This window comes from Balaenoptera borealis (genome assembly GCF_965194805.1).
Source record: "Balaenoptera borealis genome assembly, chromosome: 15".
In the NCBI taxonomy this organism is placed as follows: Eukaryota; Metazoa; Chordata; class Mammalia; order Artiodactyla; family Balaenopteridae; genus Balaenoptera; species Balaenoptera borealis.
The window spans coordinates 23,643,854-23,667,065 of NC_138871.1; the positions used below are offsets into that span (position 1 = coordinate 23,643,854).

The window sequence follows — 23,212 nt, forward strand, 5'->3', positions numbered from 1 at the left end:
TTTGGAGTCAAATTATTTTTATGTATCTGTTGCCAGGTTTCTAGCCTATCTTTACCACCTTCATTTCTTAAATTCATAAATCATATACTAAACACTAATATCTTTAAGAATAATGAAGATATAGAAAGAAGTGATAGTGGATTTTTCACTTTAATACTAATGAAAATGAAAGACATACTTCAAGTAAAGGCTCTTCTCACTTCTTTTCAGTAAGACGTTCTCATTTCTTTTTTTTAAGACTATACACATAAAAAGCAGTATTTTTAGTCTATATAGAAATATTTATTCCTCAAAATCAATATCTGGTTTCTCAATCTAAGCTTCATCTAGCTAAGAGAGGTTTGTGGTGAAGCATGTTCAAAACTAAAATCAAAACCTTAGTTTATGAACAGATGAGTAAAATGGTGATTAAGATAATATTATTAATTTTACATCAATTGCATGGTTAACCCAACCAAAGCAAAGATCAAATGTTCCTAATTCTCCTCCATGAAAAGAAAAACAAATAGTCTATTTCAAATTCAATTTTTGATAGTTTTTGTTTGTTTTTACCTGTGTGATATTGTCATTCTAATTCAGAGTTAACATGAAGTATTACCATGGGATATTTAAGTATCGAAACATACGCTTCCTTAAGAAAAAAAAGATTGTTGAAATTAGGTTCCTGACATGCCTTAATTGAAAAATTTAGAATTGCAGTCTTTCTCTTAAAAAGGAGAAAGCAGGATTGTCAAAATAAGCATCATTTTTTTAAAAGCATTAACTTGATTTAATCAACAAATCATTAAAAGAACAATCATTCTTTGGACATGGCAACCAGGTGTTAGATGCAAAAGAATGAACATTATTTCTCCAGAATAGCAAAAGAAAAATGTGCAACAAAATAAATATTATTAAATACAAAACACAAGAGGCAAGGAAAGCAGTGATCTAAACTAAAATTTAGGGGAAAAAAAAGCATTAGATAATTAAAATGAACTTTTAAATTTGAATAGAATTTGAAACTAAGGTGATAATTTTGATTTATAAGAATAATTACAAGCATCTGCCATCTCAACAAATCAGAATGCCTTTCTTAATTTCCTTGCTTGAAGTAAGCTAGTTTTAGCCTTAAATATATTTTTATTGACAGTGAAAGATATGCATGCACGTTAAGAAAATAAATCTAGCCATCCATAGTTGATAATTGTAAAACTTTAGAATATAACCTTTCAAATGTGTGTGGGGGGGGGGCGGGGGTGTGTATGTACAGGAACAAAACATATGTTATCTCTATATATTATACATTATACAGTAATGCATATATGCATATGATAATGAGCTTCAGGGTTATTTCTTGCATTTCATTATTATTCCAAAAATACATTAGCAGCTAAACTATTTCTTCTTTAAAATTATATATATGTACATACATATAATTATATATTTTTCTTTAATGTTATATATATATACACCCACACAATAACAGACATTAGGAATATATATATGTATATTTACCCACATATATAATATATGATTCAAAGTGTATACACTTTTAAAGGCTTTTGATAAACAGCAACAAGTTCATCTCCAAGTAGATTGTTATCTTATCCATTCATAAGGTGAATGTTAAGGCTTCCACTTGATAACTTAGGCATTATTTTTTTCTTAGTCGTGACAATTTGACAGCCAAAAAGTGAAAGTAGTTCATCATTATTTTAGGTCACATTCCATTGGCTACTAGGTAAGTTATTTTATCTTTTCATGCTTTTCTCAGCCATTTGAATTTCTTAACTTTCAATAGTGAAGCATTTTCTAACTTTATCCTCTATTGTATTTTATTTTGAAATGTGTCTATACATATATATAGTAACATATATACATACATAAACATATTATGGGTATATACAATATATACATATTTATGACATATGTTTATGTGTATATATATAAATTAAGAGTATCAATTGTAATTTTTTGTCACTGTTACTGTTTTGTAGTGATGGTACTATTGGTCATATATTTACATCTACCATGTTTTTCTTTTGATTATTGCCATTGCTGTGAGCCTTAGAAAAAGATTCCCTTGTATACATACAAGATTTACTGAATTAAATTAAATATGACAAGTTTTTAAAATATTTTACACATTTACTTTCACATTATACTTTAATGCTCAAATTTATTTTAGCATATGATACTAGATAATTATTTTCTTTCCTGTTTAATGAGTTAAACAGTTAATTCAAACTTATTTTGAATAATTTATTTTTTATTGAAAAGTATTTGCTTGTCTGTGTATTTTTGATTAATATTTCATTTTATAGATCTCTCTATACATTCTGGTATTAGCAACCCAGTTTTAAAAGTAAATAATTGTGATGCAATAATAGTACAATGCAAGTCCTCTTTTACTATAACTTTGAAAAATTCTGAAATACACATTTAGATTTGCAGACAAATGTGAATATCAAGGTATTAAGCTAAAACATTTATGAAACCTATGGATCAGTTTGGAGGAATTAATACCCTTCTTGTGTTGAATCTTTCATTCATTGTTTTATAGTATAGTAAAAGATTTTCATTTATTTTATTTATTAAATCTATCAGGAATGAGACAGTTTTGATTGTACAGATCCTACACACGTAGTGTTAACATTACCAGGTGTTTAATATTTTTCTCTGCCAATCTTTTTTTTAAACACTTCATTTTCTAAATGATAATTTTTAGTATCTAGGAAAGTTATGTTTGTTTTTTTATTTTTGTAACCAGACATTTTTATAAACACGCTTATTAAGTCTATTGGCTTTTCAGTTTTTCCCATGGGTTTTCCAGGTAGTAAACTATATCATCTTGACCTAAAGATATGTCTCTTTTTTTTCCTTCATATTCACTCATATTATCTCACTATTGGTTTTATTGCATGAGATAGAGAAAAATACCATAACAGTGCTGATCATGGGAATCCTTACTTATACTTAACTATAAAGGGAACTTCTCTAAAGCAGAGGTGTTTAACCTGAGTTCCATTAACATTCAAGCTAATCCACATACCCCCAGATATCACGTAAAAATGTGCGTATGTGCAAGTTTAAGGGTGTTTAATTATCATTAATGATGAAGACTCAAAAGTGTTTGGGACTCAAATGTTTAAGACTATTGCTCGTTATTAAATAAAATATTGTTATTTATTTGAGATAAGTATTCTATATCACAGTAAGGGAAATGTATTATAATTTTTTTATTTCTTAATATTCTTTTTTTTTTCTTAATTGTCTTAGCTTGGCTTTGCTTTTCTTTGATTTTATATTCAGGATATTGACTTTTCTCCAATGCCTTTAGCTTTAACCTTTGGTTTAATAAGTCATGTTGAACATTTTTTAAGTTTAGAAATGGATTCTATTTGATATGATGTACTATACTTTTAGTTTTTTGGAAAGTGTTATTTTTGTCACATTTATTTATCTGAGGTGTTGCTAGCTTCTTGCAATGAATTGAAAAGATTTATGTCTTAGGAGCTGGAAAAGTTTACATACAAAATTCTTATTTATTAGTTGAAAGTTCATATGTATTTTCCATAAAACTCCCAAAGCCTCATGATATTTTCTAGACTTTTTTTTTAGTCAAAGCTCCCTTTCTGTTTATCAGTCAGATCAAATCCTCCATGCCTTTTGTTGATTGATTGATTCTATTAGCATTTATTGAGCACACAGTTGTAAGTTAAGGGAATACACATATTATTAACATGCTGTGGCTGCATTTTAGTGTCTACAGTCTAATAGGGAAGGACTTTATTTTACAAGTCACCATTCAATATCTTTTTAAATTTGCTTAGTTCTTCATAAAAATAATCATACTTAATAGAGAAAGTTTGGAATTTGGAGTGACTTTTTATTTATTTATGTATTTATTTATTTATTTAACATGGAGTGACATTTTAAAAAATATAAATAAAATATGGGGATTGTGGAAAAGTTGTGGAATACAGAAAGTTATAAACATGGAAATCAATCATCATCCAAATATTCAGAGAAAACCACTAGTAACATTTTAGTGTTTTTATTGTATTTCCAGTCTTTTATCTGTGCTTATATTTTATAATCATACCACACATACAATTTTGCGTACTGCAGTTCTGCTTACCATTATATCTCAAGCATTTTTCCTTGCCATTAAAAAGGTTTTGAAGGTATAATAACTATGTAAAATTACATCCTATGTGCACAATAATTTTCTTGAACGTGCCCAGTTGGATATTTAAGTTGTTTACATTTTTTCACTTTGATGAGCACCTTTATTCACAAGTGTTTATCCACTTTTTATATGACTTCTTTAAAACAGATTATAAGAAATAGAATTACTGGGTTAAATGTTTCAACACTTAAAAAGCTTTCAGTACATATTACCAAAGAATAGAAAGATTGTTTTGGATTTTGCTTCATTTTTCCCCCATGCAGGAGGATTTTGTTGTGTTGTTGTTTTAATCAGATATGTAGTTGTAATCATAATTTATATACAATTTTACATTCTACTTCTTTGGCCTAACAAAAACATCTTTATGTGTAAATCTGTTAATAGGCACATAATAATCTTTGGGTAGAATTATAGCTTGCTTAAACATTTGTCATCATTGGAATTTAGTCTTTTTCCAATATTCAGCATTATACATAATATAAATTTTAAAGTAGTTGTCATAGTAGTTATGATTTGGTTTTTGACAGTTGGTTTAGGATTCCCTGACTTTTAACTAGCTGCATGACTTGGGCAACCTACTTCACTTCTTTAAGCTTCTTTCTTCTTCTCTTCATGGGGTTGTTGTGAGAATTCAATGAAATAATATAACAATGAGTCTAGCATGGTGCCTGTTATAAAATCAAGTGCTCAACAATATTAAGGTGCAAAGGCATTTTTTAAAAGTCACATTCTCCTTAGTTGGCTTGCTTAGTCTAAATCAGGTACCAATAAAACATCTAAATCTTGACTACATTAGGATCAGTATAAAAGACTTTTCTTTCAACCAACTCACACTCATTTAGAGATTTAGAGCCTCTCTGAAGTACTCAACTTTAGTTCTCCCAGATTACTGAAGCTGAGATGGCTGATAAAGTAATTTTCAGGGACAGTGACTGCTCCAAGCTTCTCAATTCCTGAGGTAAGGATTTGTAAGAAAAAGTGGGATGAGGGGAAGAGTGGAGTACAATGAGACACTTTTGACTTTTTTGTTTGCTAATAGGATCTTCTCTTGTCCGCCTTCCACTACCCTAGCCATACATATCCTGTTGGGATTGTGTGATTACCTTTTTGGTTGAGCTCATGGAATCTGGCTCTCAAACTGCAGCTTAGTCTGGCTACAAAAATCCTCTTGCAAGTTTAGCACTACCATTCCTCCCTTTTAAATAAATGTGTAGGGTTGCTATTAAAATAACCTTCCAGGGCTGGTATTCTTGGTGTTTTGGGGTATAGCAGTGTGGTAGAAACCTTCCAGGAGAAAGTCCTCCTGGGTCTGAAGAAGAGCTTAAGGGCTGGAAAAGTTCTGCAGATGAAGGGTAGCACTCAGATACCAATTAATGCATCCTTTGTTCAACAAAAAATTATGGGCACTTAACTATGTTCTAGACATTACCACATGGTGGAGATGCAACATAAAGAGGACACAGCCTCTCATCTTTGGACATTCATAATCTAGTTTGAACAGCGTAGTAGAAAGCAATTATGCACAGAGTACAAGCAGAGCGTCAAACCCTAAGTGTGGTTGAAAAAGAATTTTGTACTAGAAATTCAATTTTAAACAAAGTTCTATTCATTTTGGATGATGGTTATTAGAGAAAAAATAGGATTAATTTTTTTTCCCTAAAAGTTAACACAAGTAGAATTTAAAATAGACTCTTTACTAAAATTTACTAAAACAATAACATTAATATAAATTCAATATCTATGGCTAAAAAACATAAAGTAAAAGAGAATAAGAACACATTTAAAAGAACAAAGCAAACCTTCACTGCAAAAATGTTACATTCTTAGATAATAACAATAATACCAGATATAAATTATCATTATAAATGTAATGGAAAAAAGTGACCTACTAACAAAAGAAAAAAAATTTCATAGACCATGTGTGAATAGTAAACTATCTGAAATGTTAAATGTTTGAAAATGTTTCCTTTTTGCCCTCACAGTTGATTGCTAATTAGGCTCTACTGAATTTGGGGTTCAAACTGATTATTTTAAGGATGATGACAATGTTCTTTCTGCCTTCCTTCATGGTCACTAATGAAAAGTCAAATCCCAAATTGGTTCTCAATTCACTTATTAGCAGGCTGTGACATTGCTGTTGTAGTAGCTGTGGTCATGGGACAAATTAATTTGATTTTCTCTCTAGTCATGGGCTTGTGTCCATTCACCAGGCTCCAGGGTCCAGAAGTCTGATCAGTTTGAAGCTGCTTGTCTTCTTATGGCCCCAAATAGTTTTCTTCCAATAGTTTTGTGGCTATTTCCTTTCCTTCTTTTTCCTTTTTTTTTTTTTTTTTTTTTTTTAGTGCTCTCTTTCTAGAATACCTCTACACAGATATTGGATTTACTTCACTGATTCTCCAAGTCTTTTAATTTTTCCCTTGACTATTCCATCCCTGTAAACTATATATTATGGAATGTTTCCCTGACTTCAAATTTAAAACCTCAGTTGTTTTCTTTTTATTAATTAGATCTTATATTTGATTTATATCTAAGTGACCTTGATAAAGTTTTTATCAGGAAGAAAATAAAATTTTGATAAGGAATAAAATAATTGGGAATTTTTTTATATTCCTGAAATAAACATAGAAATATTAGCCTGTAATATTAAATACTAATTTAATATTAGAATGTAAAACACAACCTAAGACATTTTTAATTTGACCATTTACCTTCAATTTAAAATTCCAATAGACATAGATATTATTTTACGTCACCCTAATTACACTAAATAACATGTAATTATAAAGTGCTGATCCTTTAGTTGATTAACCATTGTTCATAAAGGTAGAATAGTCACTAATTTCTGAAAAAGATTTAGAAGTTTAAGCAGCAAAAAAATTTAAAAATCTAAAGGAATAATTGTAAAAATGTATAAACTCTTCCTTTTCAAAGTTGCACAAAATTATGGATATTTTAACTAATAAAATATCATTTTTCAACCAACTTTTTCAGACTACTCACTTAAAATTGAATAAAATAAATGAATTAATAAAAAAACTTTACCAAAGAAGCAGAGTAGACAGAATCTGCTCAAAATAAAATAAAATTTGGGCTTCCCTGGTGGCGCAGTGGTTGAGAATCTGCCTACCAATACAGGGTACACGTGTTTGAGCCTGGTCTGGGAGGATCCCACATGCCGCGGAGCGACTAGGTCCGTGAGCCACAATTGCTGAGCCTGCGCGCCTGGAGCCTGTGCTCCACAACAAGAGAGACCGCGATAGTGAGAGGCCCACGCACCGTGATGAAGAGTGGCCCCCACTTGCCTCAACTAGAGAAAGCCCTCGCACAGAAACGAAGACCCAACAGAGACATAAATAAATAAATAAATAAATAAATAAATAAATAAATAAATAAAATTTTAAAAATAAATAAATAAATAAATTAATTAAATAAAATATACTTGTAACTCTTTAAAAAAGTGTTAAATGCTAAAAGTTGTAAGATCCTTTTATATTTTTCAAAACCTCTGATACATTCTAGATGAAAATTCCCAAAATTTAAAATAATTTAAGTTTAAAATACAAGCATACCTTGGAGATATTGCAGGTTAAATTCCAGACAACTGCAATAAAGCAAATCACAGGAATTTTTTGCTTTCTCAATGCATATAAAAGTTATGTTTACACTATACTGTAGCCTGTTAAGTGTGCAATACCATTATGCCTGAGAAAAACAATGTAAATATCTTAATTAAAAAATACTTTACTGCTAAAAATTGCTAACCATCATCTGAGCCTTCAGCAAGGTGTAATTTTCTTACTGGGGAAGGGTCTTGCTCAATGTTGATGGCAGCTGACTGATCAGGGTCATGGGTAACAAAGATTGGGGTGGTTGTGGCAATATATTAAAATAAGGCAATATCAAAGTTTTCAGCATGCATTAACTCTTCCTTTCATGAATGATTTTTTTTAAGTACATTTTTTTTTTAATTAATTAATTTATTTTATTTATTTTTGGCTGTGTTGGGCCTTCGCTTCTGTGTGAGGGCTTTCTCTAGTTGTGGCAAGTGGGGGCCACTCTTCATCGCGGTGCACAGGCCTCTCACCATCACGGCCCCTCCCGTTGCGGAGCACAGGCTCCAGACGCTCAGGCTCAGTAATTGTGGCTCATGGGCCCAGTCGCTCCGCGGCATGTGGGATCCTCCCAGACCAGGGCTCAAACCCGCGTCCCCTGCATTGGCAGGCAGACTCTCAACCACTGCACCACCAGGGAAGCCCTGACATGAATGATTTTTCTGGAGCATGCAATACAGTTTGACAGCATTTTACTCACAGTAGAACTTCTCTCAAATTCAAAGTCAGTTCTCTCAAATCCAGCTGCTGTTTTATCAACTCAGTTTACATAATATTCTAAATTTTTTGTTGTCATTTCAACAATCTTCAGAGCATCTTCCCCAGGAGTAGATTCTATCTCAAGAAACCATTTTGTTGCTCATCTATAAGAGGCAACTCCTCACCCATTAAAGTTTTATCATGAGATTGCAGCAATTCAGTCACATCTTCAAGCTCCATTTCTAATTCTGGTTATCTTGCTATTTCCACCATATCTGCAGTTACTTCCTCCACTGAAATCTTGAATATCTCAATGTTTGTCAGGAGGATTGGAATCAGCTTCTTTTAATCTCCTGTTAATGTTGATATTTTTACTTCTTCCCATGAATCATGAATATTCTTGATGGTATCTAAAATGCTGAATCCTTTCCAGCAGCTTTTCAATTTACTTTGCCCAGAACCATGAGAGGAATCACTAAGGCAGCTATAGCCTTATGAAATGTATTTCTTAAATAATAAGACTTGAAAGTCAAAATTACTCCTTGATCCATGAACTACAGAATGGATGTTGTGTTAGCAGGCATGGAAACAACATTGATTTCATTGTACATCTCCATCAGAGCTCTAGGGTAACCAGTTGCATTGTCTATGAAAAAATGAAGCATAATATCTTGAAAGGAATTTTTTTTTTTTGAGCAGTAGGTCTCAACAGTGGGCTTAAAATATTCAGTAAACCATGTTGTAAACAGTTGTGCTGTCATCCAGGGTTTTTTTGTTCCACTGATAGAGCACAGGAAGACTAACTTTAGCACAATTCTGAGGGGCTCTAAGATTTTCAGAATGATAAATGAGTACTGGCTCCAACTTAAAGCCACTAGTTGCTTTAGCCTCAATAAGAGAGTCAACCTGTCCTTTGAAGCTTTGAAGCCAGGCATTGACTTCTCCTCTCTAGCTATAAAAGTCTTAGATGTCATCTTCTTCCAATAGAAGGCTGATTTGCCTACATAGAAAACCTATTGTTTAGCTTAGCCACCTTCATTAATTATATTAATTAGGTCTTCTGGATAACATGCTGCAACTCCTACATTAGCACTTGCTGCTTCACCTTATAATTTTATGTTATGGAGACAGATCCTTTCCTTAAACCTCATGAACCAAACTCTGCTAGCTTCAAACTTTTCTTCTGTAGCTTCCTTGCCTCTCTCAGCATTCACAGAATTGAAGAGAGTTGAAACTTGCTCTGGATTAGGCTTTGGCTTAATGGAATGTTGTGGCTGGTTTAATCTCCTATCCCAACCACTAAAATTTTCTCCAAATCAGCAATAAGACTGTTTTGCTTTCTTATCATTCATGTGTTCACTGGAGTCGCACTTGTCATTTTTTTTTAAGAAATTTTCCTTTACATTCACAGCTTGGCTGACTGGCTCCAAAGCCTAGCTTTTGACCTATCTCAGCTTTCAACATTCCTTCCTCACTAAGCTTAACCATTTCTAGCTTTTGATTTAAAGAGAAAGACATGAGGCTCTTCCTTTCACCTGAACACTTAGAAGCCATTGTAGCATTATTAATTGGCCTAATTTCAATATTGTTGTATCTCAGGGAATAGAGAGGCCCAAGGAGAAGGAGAGAGCAACTCCTGTCAGTGGAGCAGTCAGAAAACACACATTTATGATTGTTTGCTGTGTTATATGGGTGTGGTTTGGGGGGCCCCCAAACAACTACAAAAGTACTATCAAAGATCACTGATCACAGATCACCATAACAAATAAAAACATCATGAACAAAGTTGAAATATTCTGAGAATTACCAAAATGTGACATAGAGACACAAAGTGAACAAGTGCTGTTGGAAAATTGTCGCTGATAAACTTGACACAGTATTGTCACAAATCTTTAATTTGTAAAGTAAACACAATATCTGCAAAGCGTAATAAAGTGAAGTGCAATAAAATAAGGTATGCCTGTATCTTCTTTAGTGTACAAACTATAAAAAATGTTAATTTTAAAATTTGAAAAACTAAAGACTGGAAACCTTTATTTTAACCAATTTATCAATGTGGTCTTCACTGCACCATCATCTCCTTTCTATTGCATGTCATCAATTTATATCCATTATTGTTTTATTTTTAGATTAAAAATTGTTATTGAGATATTATTGACATTTCATATTAATACTAGTTTCAGGTGGACAACACAATGATTTGATCTATGTATATATTGTGAAATGATGGCCAATAATATGTCTAGTTAACTTCCATAATCTCATATATTTACAATTTTTTTCTTGTGAAGGGAAATTTTAAGATCTATTCTCTTAGCAACTTGCAAATATACAATCCAGTATTTTTAACTATAGTCACCATGCTGCACATTACATTCCCAAGACATGTATTTTATAACTGGAAGTTTGTACCTTGGAACTACCTTCAACCATTTCACCCACTCCCCAACCTCTATCTCTGTAAACCAACAATCTGTTATTTTTTACCAAGTTCCAGAGCAATTTTTTTATTTATAAGCCAAGAAAAAAATTCAGCCAGAGTTAAAGGTTAAAGTGCATAAATAAAAATACAATATACTACTTTTAGAATCACAATAAGCATTTAATATATAAAAACATGGAGAGATATATTAAAATTTCATGATATGGTAGCTGCCTCTTATGAAGGAGGAAAGTAGGATGACAGGAGGGGAGTAAGGGCAAGAGAATCAAGAATGATGTTCAACTTTGTGTATAAGAATTTATTAACAAAAATGTTCTGAGGCAAATATGAAAATCATAGACATTATATGTTAATTTTGAGCATCAGATATGTAGATACTCATTATATTATCCTTTGAGTTTTTTAATATTTTTATCTAAGGATAATGGAAATTAAATTTTTTTCTTATAATATTATGTCTAATAGAGATACTTCAGTAAAAAAAAAAAAAAAAAAAAAAAAATTCATTTCAGTACATTTCCCAGGACTTTAAACTAGCAAAAAATATCTAACAATTTCTAATCTTAATGCAATAATGCCATCTTTTTAGGTAGTGTTATGCCTCTGGACCCAGCACTAACATCCAATACTTCATTAGTTTTTTATAAGTGTCTTTTGAGTTCAGAGATATTGTGAATGAACAATATTTTGAACTTAGGTGTAAGTACGTCAGGATTTAACAATAATCAATCCAAATCTTACTCATTTCTCAAAAAATTCCTCCCTTTTCCTCTAAAATCTTTAAGCCGACTTTGTTCTTTACTCTGTGTGTATAATTCTTAACTCCAGGGAAAACACCAATTAGACTTGATTAGAGAGTAGATTCCTTGTGGACGGCTAAAGAAACACTCATGAAATTGAATTACTGTAAATATGGAAAAAAGTTAAAAGATGGGTTTTTTTTTTTTTTTTTTTTTTAACTCTAAATGGTATTCCAACTTAGTAAATACTCTTACTGAAAATGTGCTCCCAGGTCAGCAACACTCTAATGAAACACACATTTTTAACCATGCGCTATGACACAATTCAGTGGAAATAAGAGTTTGCCTGCAAGGATTGCCTATAGCCCCACCATACACTGTCTTAAAAAGCATTATTGCCTTTGGAAAAATAGTTTCCGCTGAGGATATAAAGTGACCAGAAACATCTGAAAGGTCATGGGAGGAAAAAAATACTTAACCCATGTAAACACATCAAGATTTCTATATTATTAATGGTAACTTGACATAAGTGCTTAATAAAGAAAATGATGTTTCTAAAAAGCATAGAGATAAATAACCAAGAGATCATGGAGAAATCAAAGAGGAAATCAAAAAATACCTAGAAACAAATGACAATGAAAACACAACAACCCAAAAAATTATGGGATGAAGCAAAAATAGTTCTAAGAGGGGAGTATATAGGAATACAACCCTACCTCCAGAAACAAGAAACATCTCAAATAAACAACCTAACCTTACACCTAAAGCAAGTAGAGAAAGAAGAACAAAAAAACCCCAAAGTTAGCTGAAGGAAAGAAATCATAAAGATCAGATCAGAAATTAATGGAAAAGAAATGAAGGAAAGAAATAGCAAAGATCAATAGAACTAAAAGCTGTTTCTTTGAGAAGATAAACAAAATTGATAAACCATTAGCCAGACTCATCAAGAAAAAAAGGAAGAGTCAAATCAATAGAATTAGAAATGAAAAGGGAGAAGTAACAACTGACAACGAAGAAATACAAAGGATCATGAGAGATTTCTACAAGCAACTATATGCCAATAATATGAACAACCTGGAAGAAATCGATAAATTGTTAGAAAAGCACAATGTTCCGAGACTGAACCAGGAAGAAATAGAAAATATAATCAATCACAAGCACTGAAATTGAGACAGTGATTAAAAATCTTCCAACAAAGAAAAACCTAGGACCAGATGGCTTCACAGGCAAATTCTATCAAACATTTAGACAAGAGCTAATACCTATCCTTCTCAAACTCTTCCAAAGTTTAGCAGAGGAAGGAACACTCCCAAACTCATTCTACAAGGCCACCATCACCCTGATACCAAAACCACACAAAGATGTCACAAAGAAAGAAAACTACAGGCCAATATCACTGTTGAACATAGATGCAAAAATCCTCAATGAAACATTAGCAAACAGAATCCAACAGCACATTAAAAGGTTCATACACCATGATCAAGTGGGGATTATCCCAGGAGTCCAAGAATTCTTCAATATATGCAAATCAATCAATTTGATAAACCATATTAACAAATTGAAGGATAAAAACCATATGATCACCTCAATAGATGCAGAAAACACTTTCAACAAAATTCAACACCCATTTATGATAAAAACCCTCCAGAAAGTAGACATAGAAGGAACTTACCTCAACATAATAAAGGCCATATATGACAAACCCACAGCCAGCAGCATTCTCAATGCTGAAAAACTGAAACCATTTCCACTAAAATCAGGAACAAAACAAGGTTGTTCACTCTCACCACTATAATTCAATGTAGTTTTGGAAGTTTTAGTCACGGAAATCAGAGAAGAAAAAGAAATAATAGGAATCCAAATTGGGAAAGAAGTGTAAAACTGCCACTGTTTGCAGATGACATGATACTATACATAGAGAATGCTAAAGATGCTACCAGAAAACTACTAGAGCTAATCAATGAATTCGGTAAAGTATCAGGATACAAAATTAATGCACAAAAATCTCTTGCATTCCTATAAGCTAATGATGAAAAATCTGAAAGAGAAATTAAGGAAACACTCCCGTTTACCTTTGCAACACAAAGAATCAAATACCTAGGAATAAACCTACTCAAGGAGACAAAAGACCTGTATGCAGAAAGCTATAAGACACTGATGAAAGAAATTAAAGATGATACAAACAGATGGAGAGATATACCATGTTATTGGATTGGAAGAATCAATATTGTGAAAATGACTGTATTACCCAAAGCAATCTACAGATTCAATGCAAGCCCTATCAAACTACCACTGGCATTTTTCAGAGAACTGGAACAAAAAATTTCACAATTTGTATGGAAACACAAAAGACCTGGAATAGCCAAAGCAATCTTGAGAAAGAAAAACAGAGCCGGAGGAATCAGGCTCCCTGACTTCAGACTATACTACAAAGCAAGAGTAATCAAGACAGTATGGTACTGGCACAAAAAAAAAGAAATATAGATCAATGAAACAGGAGAGAAAGCCCAGAGATAAACCCATGCACATATGGTCACCTTAACTTTGATAAAGGAGGCAAGAATATACAGTGGAGAAAAGACAGCTTCTTCAATAAATTTTGCTGGGAAAACTGGACAGCTACATGTAAAAGAATGAAATTAGAACACTTCCTAACACAATACACAAAAATAAACTCAAAATGGATTAAAGACCTAAGGTAAGGCCAAACACTGTCAAACTATTAAGGAAAACATAGGCAGAACACTATGACGTAAAACACAGCAAGATCCTTTTTGACCCACCTCTTACAGAAATGGAAATAAAAACAAAAATAAACAAATGGGACTTAATGAAACTTAAAACCTTTGGCACAGCAAAGGAAACCATTAAAAAGATGAAAAGACAACCCTCAGAGTGGGAGAAAATATTTGCAAATGAAGCAACTGACAAAGGATTAATCTCGAAAACATACAAGCAGCTCATGTAGTTCAATATCAAAAAAACAAACAACCCAATCCAAAAATGGGCAAAAGGCCTACATAGACTTTTCTCCAAAGTAGATATACAGATTGCCAATAAACACATGAAAGGATGCTCAGCAGCACTAATTATTAGAGAATGCAAATCTGACTTCACACTGGTCAGAATGCCCATCATCAAGACATCTACAAACAATAAATGCTGTAGAGGGTGTGAAGAAAAAGGAACTGTCTTGCACCCTTGGTGGGAATGTAAATTGATACAGCCACTATGGAGAACAATATGGAGGTTCCTCAAAAAACTAAAATTAGAAATACTATACAACACAGCAATCCCACTACTGGGCATATATACCCTGAGAAAACCATAATTCAAAAAGTGTCATGTACCACAATGTTCATTGCAGCTCTATTTACAATAGCCAAGACATGGAAGCAACCTAAGTTTCCATCAACAGATGAATGGATAAAGAAGATGCGGCACATATATAAAATGGAATATTACTCAGCCATAAAAAGAAACGAAATTGAGTTATTTGTAGTGAGGTGGATGGACCTAGAGTCTGTCATACAGAGTGAAGTAAGTCAGAAAGAGAAAAACAAATACCATATGCTAACACATAAACATGGAATATAAAAAAAAAAGAAAAAATTGGTTCTGACGACTCTAGGGGCAGGATAGGAATAAAGACGCAGACCTAGAAAATGGACTTGAGGACAAGAGTAGGGGGAGGGGAAGCTGGGAAGAAGTGAGAGCGTGGCATGGACATATACCCACTACCAAATGTAAAATAGATAGCTAGTGGGAAGCAGACACATAGCACAGGGAGATCAGCTTGGTGCTTTGTGTCCACCTAGAGGGGTGGGATAGGGAGTGTGGGAGGGAGATGCAAGAGGGAGGAGATATGGGGATATATGCATATGTATAGCTGATTCGCTTTGTAATACAGCAGAAACTAACACAACATTGTAAAGAAATTATACTCAAAAAAAGATGCTAAAAAAAACCCATAGAGACACAGACAAAGGTCAGAGTCTATATATTTCTTAACATATGCCAGTCATCAAAATTTGGTTTTCTTATTCCTTTATACACCCACTATCTGCAATGACAATATAAATGGAAATGCATCTTAATTACTTGACTGATTCATTCACTCATTATTCAGTAATTTTTAAACTACATATCTTAACAAAATTTGTCAGATATGGGCTAGATGTGAGATTACAAAGGTGGCTTCCTGGTCATTCAGAGGAATAAAATTAAATCAGTGCATAATCTAAAAGCAATATGATGAGTGAATGTGAAAAGTTTGTGTAAATCATAAAAAAATATTAAGGAAGAAGAAATCATTGAGAAGTTTTAAAGAGGGAGCGCTATTTCACTTAAAGGTCCTAGAATATATCAGAACATGGTAGGAATTAGCTGATATCTGCAGCAGACACATCTTTTATTGTCTCATAAGTTTTACCATAGGAATAGTTATCTACTTTATTTCAGAAAAATACATGCCCGTCATGTGTGCATCATTACAAATAAATGAATATGTGTTTATTTGTTTTTTTGTTTAATTTTATTTATTTTTTTATACAGCAGGTTCTTATTAGCTATCCATTTTATACATATTAGTGTATATATGTCAATTCCGTTCTCACAATTCATCACACAACACCTCCCCTCCCACCACCACCACTGTCCCCCCTTGGTGTGCATAGGTTTGTTCTCTACATCTTTTTCTCTATTTCTTCCCTGCAAACTGGTTCATCTGTACCATTTTTCTAGGTTCCACATATATGCGTTAATATATTTGTTTTTCTCTTTCTGACATACTTCACTCTGTATGACAGTCTCTAGATCCATCCATGTCTCAAATGACCTGCTTTCATTCCATTTTATGGCTGAGTAATATTCCATTGTATATATGTACCACAACTTCTTTATCCATTCATCTGTTGATGGGCATTTAAGTTGCTTCCATGACCTGGCTATTGTAAATACTGCTGCAATGAACATTGGTGTTCATGTGTCTTTTTGAATTATGGTTTTCTCTGGGTATATGCCCAGTTGTGGGATTGCTGTGTCATGTGGTAGTTCTATTTTTAGGTTTTTAAGGAACCTCTATACTGTTCTCCATAGTTGCTGTATCAATTTACATTCCCACCAACAGTGCAAGAGTGTTCCCTTTTCTCCACACTCTCTCCAGCTTTTGTTGTTTGTAGATTTTCTGATGATACCCATTCTAACTGGTGTGAGGTGATAACTCATTGTAGTTTTGATTTGCGTTTCTCTAATAATTATTGATGTTGAGCAGCTTTCATGTGCTTCTTGGTCATCTGTATGTCTTCTTTGGAGAAATGTCTATTTAGGTCTTCTGCCCATTTTTGGATTGGGTTGTTTTATTTTTTTTAATATTGAGCTGCATGAGCTGTTTATATATTTTGGAGATTAATCCTTTGTCCATTGATTCATTTGCAAATATTTTCTCCCATTCTAAGGGTTTTCTTTTTGTGTTGTTTATGGTTTCCTTTGCTATGCAAAAGCTTTTAAGTTTCATTAGGTCCCATTTGTTTATTATTGTTTTTATTTCCATTACTCTAGGAGGTGAATCAAAAAATATCTTGCTGTGATTTATGTCAAAGTGTGTTCTTCCTATGTTTTCCTCTAAGCGTTTTATACTGTCCAGTCTTACATTTAGGTAACTAATCCATTTTGAGTTTTTTTTTGTGTATGGTGTTAAGGAGTGTTCTAATTTCATTCTTTTACATGTAGCTGTCCGGTTTTCCCTGCACCACATATTGAAGAGGCTGTCTTTTCTCCATTGTATATCCTTGCCTCCTTTGTCATAGATTAGTTGACCATAGGTGCATGCGTTTATCTCTGGGCTTTCTATCCTGTTCCATTGATCCATATTTCTTATTTTGTGCCAGTACCATACTGTCTTGATTACTGTAACTTTGTAGTATAGTCTGAAGTCAGCGAGTCTGATTCCTCCAACTCCGTTATTTTCCCTCGAAACTGCTTTGGCTATTCCGGGTCTTTTGTGTCTCCATACAAATTTTATGATTTTTTTGTTCTAGTTCTGTAAAAAATGCCATTCGTAATTTGATAAGGATTGCATTGAATCTGTAGATTGCTTTGGGTAGTATAGTCATTTTCACAATATTGATTCTTCCAATCCAATAACATGGTATATCTCTCCATCTGTTTAATTTCTTTCATCAGTGTCTTATAGTTTTCTGCATACAGGTCTTTTGTCTCCTTAAGTAGGTTTATTCCTAGGCATTTGATTCTTTTTGTTGCAATGGTAAATGGGAGTGTTTCCTTAATTTCTCTTTCAGATTTTTCATCATTAGTGTATAGGAATGCAAGAGATTTCTGTGCATTAATTTTGTATTCTGAAACTTTACTGAATTCATTGATTAGCTGTAGTAGTTTTCTGGTAGCATCTTTAGGATACTCTATGAATAGTATCATGTCATCTGCACACAGTGACAGTTTTACTTCTTGTTTTCCAATTTGTATTCCTTTTATTTTCTTTTCTTCTCTGATTACCGTGGCTAGGACTTCCAAAACTATGTTGAATAATAGTGGTGAGAGTGGACATCTTTGTCTTGTACCTGATCTTAGAGGAAATGCTTTCAGTTTTTCACCATTGAGAATGATGTTTGCTGTGGGTTTGTTGTATACGGCCTTTATTATGTTGAAGTAGGTTCCCTCTATGCCCACTTTCTGGAGAGTTTTTATCATAAATCGGTGTTGAATTTTGTCAAAAGCTTTTTCTGCATCTATTGAGATGATCATATGGTTTTTATTCTTCAATTTGTTAATACGGTGTATCACAGCGATTGATTTGCGTATATTGAAGAAAGCTTGCATCTCTGGGATAAATCCCACTTGATCATGGTGTATGATCCTTTTAATGTGTTGTTGGATTCTGTTTGCTAGTATTTTGTTGAGGATTTTTGCATCTATATTCATCAGTGATATTGTTCTTTAATTTTCTTTTTTTTGTGGTATCTTTGTCTTGTTTTGGTATCAGGGTGATGGTGGCCTCATAGAAAGAGTTTGGGAGTGTTCCTTCCTCTGCAATTTTTGGAACAGTTTGAGAAGGATGGGTGTTAGCTCTTCTCTAAATGTTTGATAGAATTCACCTGTGAAGCCATCTGGTCCTGGACTTTTGTTTGTTGGAAAATTTTTAATCACAGTTTCAATTTCATTGCTTGTGATTGGTTTGTTCATATTTTCTATTTCTTCCCGGTTCAGTCTTGGAAGGTTATACCTTTCTAAGAATGTGTCCATTACTTGCAGGTTGTCCACTTTAATTGGCACAGAGTTGCTTGTAATAGTTTCTTAGGATGCTTTGTATTTCTGCTGTGTCTGTTGTAACTTCTCCTTTTTCATTTCTAATTTTATTGATTTAAATCCTCTCCCTCTTTTTCTTGATGAGTCTGGCTAATGGTTTATCAATTTTATCTTCTCAAAAAAACAGCTTTTATTTTTATTGATCTTTGCTTTTGTTTTCTTTGTTTCTATTTCATTTATTTCTGCTCTGATCTTTATGATTTCTTTCATTCTGCCATCTTTGGGTTTTGTTTGTTCTTCTTTCTCTAGTTCCTTTAGCTGTAAGTTTAGATTGTTTATTTGAGATTTTTCTTGTTTCTTGAGGTAGGCTTGTATAACTATAAACTTCCCTCTTAGAACTGTGTTTGCTGTATCCCATATTTTTTGGATCATCTTGTTTTCATTGTAATTTGTCTCTAAGTATTTTTTGATTTCCTCTTTGATTTCTTCAGTGATCTCTTGGTTATTTAGTAACGTATTTTTTAGCCTCCATGTGTTCATGTGTTTTATGTTTTTTTCTCTGTAATTGATTTCTAATCTCATAGCATTGTGGTCAGAAAAGATGCTTGATATGATTTGAATTTTCTTAAATTTACTGAGGCTTGATTTGTTACCCAGAATGTGATCTATTCTGGAGAATGTTCTGTGCGCACTTGAAAAGAAAGTGTAATCTGCTGTTTTTGGATGGATTGTCCTATAAATATCAATTAAATTTATCCGGTCTATTGTATCATTTAAAACTTGTGTTTCCTTATTAACTTTCTGTTTGGATGATCTGTCCATTGGTGTAAGTGAGGTGTTAAAGTCCCTCACTATTATTGTATTACTGTTGATTTCCTCTTTTAGAGGTGTTAGCCATTGCCTTATGTATTGAGGTGATCCTATGTTTTGTGCATATATATTTATAATTGTTATATCTTCTTGGATTGATCCCTTGATCATTATGTAGTGTCCTTCCTTGTCTCTTGTAATATTCTTTATTTTAAAGTCTATTTTATCTGATATGAGTATTGCTACACCAGCTTTCTTTTGATTTTCATTTGCATGGAATATCTTTTTCCATCCCCACACTTTCAGTCTGTATGTGTCCCTAGGTCTGAAGTGGGTCTCTTGTGGACGGCATGTGTACGGGTCTTGTTTTTGTATCCATTCAGTGAGCCTGTTGGTTGGAGCATTTAATCCATTCACGTTTAACATAATTATCGATATGTATGTGCCTATTACCATTTTCTTAATTGTCATTTTTTTTTTTTTGTAGGTTCTTTTCTTTTCTTGTGTTTCCCACTTAGAAAAGTTCCTTTAGCATTTGTTGTAGAGCTGGATTGGTGGTGCTGAATTCTCTTGGCTTTTGCTCGTCTGTAAAGCTTTTGATTTTTCCATCAAATCTGAATGAGATCCTTGCTGGGTAGAGTAATCTTGGTTGTAGCTTTTTCCCTTTCATCACTTTAAATATATCATGCCACCACCTTCTGGCTTTTAGAGTTTCTGCTGAGAAATCAGCTGTTAACCTTATGGGAGTTCCCTTGTATGTTATTTGTAATTTTCCCCTTTTTGCTTTCAATAATTTTTCTTTGCCTTAATGTTTGCCAATTTGATTACTATATGTCTCAGCATGTTTTTCCTTGGGTTTATCCTACCTGGGACTCTTTGCTTTACCTGGAATTGGGTGGCTATTTCCTTTCCCATGTTAGGGACGTTTTTGACTATAATCTCTTCAAATATTTTCTCGGGTCCTTTTCTTTCTCTTCTCCTTCTGCGACCCCTATAATGCGAATGTTGTTACAATTATTGTTGTCCCAGAAGTCTCTTAGGCTGTCTCCATTTCTTTTCAGTCTTTCTTCTTTATTCTGTTCTGCTGCAGTGAATTTCACCATTCTGTCTTCCAGGTCACTTATCCATTCTTCTGTCTCAGTTATTCTGCTATTGATTCCTTGTAGCGTATTTTTCATTTCACTTACTGTGTTGTTCATCTCTGTTTGTTTTTTCTTTAATTATTTTAAGTGTTTGTTCTTTAATTCTAGGTCTTTGTTAAACATTTCTTGTATCTTCTCGATCTTTGCCTCCATTCTTTTTCTGAGACACTGGATCATCTTCACTATCATTATTCTGAATTCTTTTTCTGGACTGTTGCCTATTTCCATTTCATTTAGTTGTTTTTCTGCTGTTTTATCTTGTTCCTTCATCTGGTACATATTCCTCTGCCTTTTCATCTTGTCTATCTTTCTGTGAATGTGGTTTTTGTTCCACAGGCTGCAGAATTGTAGTTCTTCTTGCTTCTGCTGTCTGTCCTCTGGTGGATCTGAACATGTGTTTATTTTAACCTGTATGCTACTTGGCTCATGTAGAAGCTTCTAGTTTCTGCCATTGTGTAGCAGAATATACAGGCATAAAAATAATTCCACAAATCAAATGCCACTCCAATAAACAAATGAACCAGGGATATTGGCAGACAAACTATAGATGAGAAATGGAAATAATTATAATAAATGAAGACATGTAAATTATTGTAACAGATAAGCAATAAATACATGAACAGAATATTTGACCTTCATCACTTAACTATAACATGAAAACTGATGCTGTCACATATAAAATAAGAAAATGATAAGAAATAAATTATACACACTGTTAACATTACTAATCATTACTCTTTCCAAAAAAACTAATCTGGCAGTAGTATCAAGAGGCTTAAAAATATTCTATTTGTAGGAATATATTCTATGGAAATTATCAGAAGAAGAGATTAGTATTATATTACAAAATGAACCACTGAATTGCTATCTAAAATAGCAAAGCATTAGAAATAACATCAATGACCAACCAAAAAGAATTTCTCAATAAACAATTGTCCATTCATGTGATGGAATATTACACAGCTATTCAAAATATTATTCTCAATATTTGATCATCATCAAATATACTCATAATTTAATTTATGTATTAAAACAGGCCATTCATTTGCCAAGACATTCATTTATGAAATGTTTATTACTATTTTGATACAGGCCTATTTTGGCAGTACAGTTTTGTGCAAAACATTGTCTTTGCTCTCATGAGGATTGTAGCCTAGCTCTAGAGTTAAACAAAGAATCAGGCAATTTAAATGTGATATTGTGTGTGTATTTGTTGAGATAAAAGAGAAAGGTACTAAGAGAACATAATAAAAATTTGGTGAGCACAGCTTGTTGGGTCAAAATCAACTGTGATTTGTCAAGACTTCCTCAATGGTTGTCTAGTATAAGACAAGAAGGATGAATAGGATTTAAGCAGACAAAGAATGTTTGGAAGAATGTTCCAGACAGAAGAAAAATTATATGCCAATGTCCAAAGAAAAACACAAACATTTCCTATACAGTATGATTTGAATTTTCCATAAAGTACTCCAACATACTAACAATGATTCTCTATGAGAGGTAGATTTTTGGTTGGTATTTATAACTTTTTTCTCGGTTTAAAAATTTTTATTAAATCTTGTTTATGACAAACATGATTTGCTATTAAATTAGGAGTAATTAACCTTACAAATTTTCAACAGATTCAAAGGATTAGAGGAGACTGACCTTCAAAAGAAGTAATCAATACTTAAATTTATTGTGTACACTGTTCATGAGTCCTCTTGTGTTTAAATGCATTAGCATCAGGATTGGGGTATCAGTCTATCAACCAATTTCATGTGTTTCTCCTAGTAAAATTTGTGACTTCAAGCAGCATACCTTGATGATTAACCATAAGGTCATATAGCAAAATGCTACCTAGTAGCATGTTGGTCTCACTCATGCCAGGGTCACAAGGCTATCACAAAATTTAAAGATGGGATAAAGTGTTAGTCTAATTAGCTGCCTGAATGCCAGAAGAAAAATCAATAATTGCTCAGAGGAACTAGCTATTTTTTTTCAGAGCTGGTTTTACAACTAAGCTGTGTATAATGCATAGGTGGCTGACTAGGTGATGGTAAATACACCAGTGTCAAGGAGGGTCTAGGTCTGAAAATACTAAGCAAACTACCTAATTTCCTACTATAATGCAAATAGACTTCCTCATGTCTTGAAAACTTTTGATATTTGAATTTTCCCTTAAATAAAAGAGACATTATTTCTATTGATAACATCAGCAACATAACCTACAAAGACAGATATGTGAGCATCTTGTCTGTCATAAATGTCTATATATTATGCTGGTATTAGAGAGGTAAAAGATATTATACATGACCTCAGGAAGTTTCACTTACTTAGAAGGGCATATT

At 32.9% G+C, this 23,212-nt stretch overlaps 1 long non-coding RNA gene and 1 pseudogene across 2 annotated transcripts in view; one reads left to right on the forward strand and one right to left on the reverse strand.

Moving 5' to 3' along the window:
* Positions 1–23,212, forward strand: part of LOC309611964 — a 112,492-nt gene that overhangs the window by 53,557 nt on the left and 35,723 nt on the right. The window lies entirely within an intron of this gene.
* The window catches only part of LOC309611951 (NADH dehydrogenase [ubiquinone] flavoprotein 3, mitochondrial pseudogene), a 32,773-nt pseudogene continuing 9,561 nt past the window's right edge, over positions 1–23,212 (reverse strand). Inside the window, exon 1 of the transcript in view lies at positions 1–23,212. This exon is cut by the window's right edge and continues 9,561 nt beyond it. The product of the transcript in view is annotated as an NADH dehydrogenase [ubiquinone] flavoprotein 3, mitochondrial pseudogene (transcript).